Source organism: Sinohyriopsis cumingii, chromosome 1, assembly GCF_028554795.1.
Source record: "Sinohyriopsis cumingii isolate HCF-2022 chromosome 1, ASM2855479v2, whole genome shotgun sequence".
Classification (NCBI taxonomy): domain Eukaryota; kingdom Metazoa; phylum Mollusca; class Bivalvia; order Unionida; family Unionidae; genus Sinohyriopsis; species Sinohyriopsis cumingii.
Genome location: NC_142961.1, coordinates 175,773,745 through 175,780,001, shown reverse-complemented (window position 1 = coordinate 175,780,001; position 6,257 = coordinate 175,773,745).

Here is a 6,257-nt window from a genome sequence, read left to right as displayed (position 1 = left end):
TGCAGAATAAATCGACCAAAATAAACCATGCAAAATAAATCATGTAAAATAAGCCATGCAGAATAAATTAGTCAAAATAATATTCATCCAGAATATTTATTCTGGAATATTTATTCCGAAATAATCATTTCGGGAATATTTATTCCGATTTTATTTTATAATGCCCAATAGCTAGTGTGTTTATTCCATCAACGGTATATCGTTTATCATCGAAATTATTCAGCGATGCCTTGTTAATTCGGTTCGTTGTTATTTCATGATGATACGATCTGAATGTAAATGATACTGATGATGATATTTTTTCGTTTGAGTTTCGATGCAGCGCCTCGAAATAATCTCCAAACTTTAGTTTGTTCTTCACAAAGCTGTTACTGACTCCTTTAGCTTTCTTTACTTCCTTTGATGATTCAGATATCAACGAGTACATTTTCGATCTTAATCCAACAAACTCACGTATCGGATCAAATCCATACTCGTCTTTAAATTTTCCTATGACTTTCTTGTTCGTGTTATCGTTAAACTTTCCCTTAACATCAGATAGATCAAATAATTCCTTGTTGTCGTAAATATCCTGAAATAAGTCGCCATTACAATCAGTGCCGGGAATTTCATAAACTAGCGAGTCGGTCTCGGTAAATAATAATTTGACATTGGGCCATTTCTTTCTGGCAAATCCATAATGAAAGTTGAACATGATCTCTTTTGACAAATCCAGCACAGCAGCACCGACGTATATTGGCTTGTTAAGATGCAGCGTTGGCTGAAGCATCTTTATCAACATCAGATTATTGTTAATAAAAGTTTTGTCAAGAAAGCAATTTGATTTTAGTAATAGCAGCAGGGGGGGGGGGAATCCGACATTTTGTCCAATCGTTATTTTGCTTAATTAATATTTCTGCACTCAGCGGATCCGGTGTAGTCAGCGCCTGGTAAAAAAAAAACGACGACGGTCCATCCTACACGACGGTGACGTCATTTAGTTTAATACACTTTTCTGCGCGTCGATCCCAGCGTCGTCAGCGTCCGGTAAACACAGCGACGACCGCGTCGATGTCATTTCCCCCCCTGCTGCTAAGAAGTTATTTACAATGATCTCACAAATAGAGTAACCACTAACTCCTCCTCTTGTAGATCAATTAGGTTATTTGACTGATCGGTAAGTCTAAAATTAATTCTCGTTAAAAACCGATTATGGCATCGCATATAGACCGGATTAATCGGGCTCTCAACGATTAAAAATCCGGGAGGGGCTGTTGGTGAAAATGAATAAAGGATATACCCCTGTTGAGCTTGATTTGATTGCTTGGTATCTACCTGGTAACTCCCTTCGATAACATCACACACTAGATTGATTGCTATCACCGATGCGATATTTACGTTGTATGGAGCAATATGCCTACCACCATCTCCGTTATCGTGTCTGAGGATAATTGATGAACCGAGAAAATCATTAAGAGACTTTCTTAGTTCTGGCGCGTTGTATCCTGGAAACTTGAAATCGGGTAAATCGGCTTCTGTGATATTATACTCGGTTAGGAATTTTTGTTTATTACCATCGCTGTTAGCGGATATTATTTTAACGATTCGTTCATTGATATATTCCATGTCTGATATAAGTTGATTTAACACCTCAACGTGTTTTCGTGCTTTTGTTTTCCGTAGTTGTTCTAGTTGCAATTGGTAATTATGATTAATCTCGATAAAAAAAACTATCGATATCATTTAAAATAACTGTTAATATGACGATCGATTCAGGGGTTTTGTCATACCGAAAATACCACTGCATGACATTCCTGTTTTGAAATATAAACCAACTGGGTAATAACGTGTTTTTCATAATAGACAATTTATCTTGATAACTGGGATTAATTTCATGATACGATTGCGCATTCGTGTGCAAATCCGCGGGGATTTCATTAGGTGGATTCTCGGGCCAACCTAGTATGGTTCTTATTGAACTGTTATAAATATCAACCATATACCCCGGTGTGCTTATTTCAATCGTCGACGATAACGTCGGTTCATGAACCGTAATATCGATTTTTGATTCTTTTCCTGCAATCGATTTTATCCTGCGTTGAAATTCTTTATTGATTTGTTCTACTTGGTATGACCCAGTTGGTATTGTAACCTCATTCCAGTCTGGGGTCCCATCGGGTTTATTTGTCCATGCAAAAACCAGCGAGTTATTAGGTTGTTGTCCGTTAAATGCTTCCGCTCGGATATTAGGCCAACTGTGATATACTCGCAATTTTGCCAGCGCTATTTCCTTCACTGGAATCGGAGAAGGGAAGTTTACACTGAATTCTGGCTTCGTTGATGTTATCGATATCATATTTGTTTGTACCGGAGTGGTGTTCTCCGCGATCCGTTGAAGTAATTGAAACCCTTCGGGGTTCAGCGACATTATTATTATTCGCTGTTTCTAGTGTTTAATTTCAACACCGAATATTAACAACCTGCTTGTTTTCAGGAGAATGTTTTAAGCCCATTGAAGTGGTTTCAGGAGAATGTTTTAAGCCCATTGAAGTGGTTTCAGCCACGTGGTTTCCAGCTTCCAGTTGAAAATCCTCGATTTTTGACATCGCGGAGTCATACAACTGGACCATCGTGGAGAATTCAGCATCGGATATAAACGAATTATCTATCGCCAACGAGATCAACCCGGATAATTTCGAGTACGCGTCGGATACTATTTGATGTTTTACTGTATACTCGTTGAGTTTTTTCTGAGAACACGATGATATCTTTCTAGTGATTGCGTTGGCGACTCCAGCAACTGTTGTCGCCGCGGAGATAGCGATTGGAACAGCGATCGGGGCCATCATGGTCACCGTGGATAAAATAACACCGGTGCCGGCTACTATACCTGACATCGAGTACACGACCGCGTCGATGGTGGTTATTTTTCGGCGGTATTTTTTTATTTTTATACGGTATTGTTCGGAAAGCGTTTTCAAATTCGCGGAGAATTCTTTTACGGTATTGAATCGATATTGATGTGACGTCGGTGATACCTCTGATTCAATTACCTTGGTGGTCATTTTTATTTTAAAAGAGCTAGTGTTTTTAATTACTTAGATCCGCTACAAATTCCACATACCATGTAATGTTTGACAAGGTTAAATTTCTATCAACGGCTCTAAATGTAAACTGTTCAGTTGCGTCCTTGTCTATAATTGTTGATATTGTATTGTTAAACCCGGATGAACTCGACGATAATATATTAAACTGCATCATTGAAACCAGTGTCAATCGATAAATACCCTTGACGGTTGCGGTGATATTTATTATATTCTGTGTAGGAGTCCAGATAAATGTTCCATGCCGAATTGTGTATACCGAGTTGATGGTGTTTTCATGAGGGATTTTTAATTTTGTCATTTCCGGTAGTCTGTCTTTGATCGATTCAACGTTAATTTTGATTGTTTCTATTTCCCATTTATGCGCGTCTATACTCCTTTCGTTCGTTACAACATCAGTTTTGATTATTTCTATTTCCCGTTTATGCGCGTCTACACTCCTTTTGTTCGCTTCAACATCAGTTTTGATTGTTCCTATTTCCTGTCCATACGCAGTGATATCATTTATAGTTATTGTAATTTCATCCGGTCTGGTATTTTTTTTACCAAAGAATTTATCAATGGTGTTATCAGCCCTGTTAAAATTTTTTCGTAACGTGTAAAATTGGCCCGACAGCGTTGTAAACTCCGAAATAGTACTTTTTATCCCCACAAGATTCGGTTCGGTTACCGTCGGGGTTCCAAAAAAACTAGCAGTAGTGAGTTGTATATCGGTGACAGACTTTTGTATCCCTTAGAACTGATTTGCTTGCGCGTTAAATTTATCATACAAATTTTTTAACGAATCCGACATGGTTATATAATTGTCGCCAAGTGTACTTATTTTTCCATTTATCGTCAAGATGGATTCACCTGATTTAAGTCGTCCGTCATCGGTATACAACGCGATGGTGTTCTCGGCGGCATCACGCTGTCGTATTAAAACGTCATTCAGCGATACATTACTGGATTTTAATTTACCCTGACGATCTTGAAATACAACTATTTCGCCCGGGTCAACACTGGTTAAATTTAACGTATCAGCGATTTCATCCTCGATTAGTTTTTTTATGTCATCGGTGGCGAGCGTTTCCGTGGATTTTTTCAGCGCCGAAACCGGTCGTCCCCAGATATCAATCATCATTATTGTAAAAAAAACCAGTTTTTAATTAACCCGCCGGGCCTCTACGACCCCACTAGTGTATTCGTTTACAACCACATGAGGTGGTTTCCGCGATGATGAAATCGCCGCGAGTACGTTCAATACCTCACGGCCGCATATCGGTGGGTCACTTAATTGTTGTGTTGGCAGCGTGGAATAAAAAACCGGGGCTGAACACGCCCGGATATACCGCATGAACTCGTTTGGCGGGGCTAACCCGTATGAATCAAAATAGACGATCGCACGCGGATCAATTGCGTATGCAACCCAATGAGTTCCCGCTCCGGAGGATTTATCGAGGTTAATTATACCGGTTTCAATATTCCTTGGTTTTGTCGGTAATTGATCCCTCATAAAAACACCTCTGAAGTTTTTTATCGCTAACGCGTTTGCGGCATCTATTAAATCAAAATTAGACATAGGAGTTAATAAACGGTTCCCGGTAGTCTTAGACCCTTCCCCGAGTACCATGAATAAGGGGTTCCCGGTAGTCTTAGACCCTTTCCTGCTACGGGTCGTTTTTTTTTATAGCCTTTCCCGGTTGCCTTCTTCAATGCCATTCCCGCCGCGGTACCAACGGCTCCTAACGCCGCCGCCTTCGCCACTGCTGGGGCCGCCGCGGCAATCAACGCTGGAATCGCAGCTAACAACGGAAATATCCCACCGGTCTTTTCCATGTTTTTAATCGCTGCGGCTGAAAAATCTATTTGAACACCCTTTTTATTCTTCATCGCATCATTGAAATGTTTTATTTGACGCGCCGTCAACGATATCTTATGATTACCACCTGCCATCTGTGACGGCTTTAACGTTATTGTGGTTCCGCATTGTTTAGCCGACTTTGATCGTAATTTCTTGACTTGACCATCGGTCAACTCTACACCGACAACATTATACGACATTTTTATTGTAAACGCGTTTATGTTTTCAATTACATGTTTTCCACTGGTGCATCAACGATTTTCATTCGTCCACCAACACCTTCCAACAGCATTGATTTATCGCTGAGAATGACAGCAACCGCTCTATAATTGGCAATAACGCCGCGAGTTACATTAGCTCGGAAGTGTATATCAACGACGGATTGTCTTGTTAAATCAAGATGTTCCAGCGAAAAGTAATAGATCGGATATAGTTCTTTGAAATCATGTTGTGATATTTGCAAACCAGTGTCGACGTTTTGATCACGACTCATATACGACAGCAACCGATGGTACACGCGTGCAATATGGTTTTGACCGTAATTAAGTTGTATATCCTCAGATGGTTCCTGCTGGCCGTTTATTCTCAGCGAGACGTCAGTAACGCCTAATCGATCAAATATCATATGGCTGGATAGTTGATTATCAACTCTCGTCATATCCTGCAACGCAACAAATATATGACGCGGAGCCGAATTGCCTTGTTGTGATGCCAGGTTCCATGTAAATATACCATTGATATTTGATTGCTTAGTATCTGTTGTTGTTGTTAGCCAACTTAGTAATGATTTTCCTCCCTGCTCCATAAAGGATAGCAATCGTGCCTCTGTGGTAATGGATGGAGTCATTACTGGCATCCACAATAATATTTTAGTTAAAACGACTTTACCAGGGTCATTATTTGGATTCGCAAGATCCGCTGGAATTCTCCAAATTGCATTTCTATCATCACCTTTTCGCACAAGCACCACGGTATGCTTTGCTCCGTAGATAACTTTTCGCACGTTCCTACAAAATCCAAATATATGATGCAGTGGAATCGCGCATGAGAAAGATCTACGCGGCCCTGTTAACATTGATATGCGTGTTGCAGCTCCGATGTTAAAATTAGGATCGCTGTTTATAATCATATTCTCAACATCAGCGTTAGCGCTATCAGCATTATTTCTTGGTCGTCTTACCATAAATTGCGAGTTTCCAGCAGTGTTTCTAGTATCCTTTGCAAACATCATAGATGGACCCGCTGATCTTGTATAATCGTCGGAATATCTTGCTAGCCCGATTATTGTTGTAGCAACATCAACATCACGTTCTATTGATTCAATTTCTCGC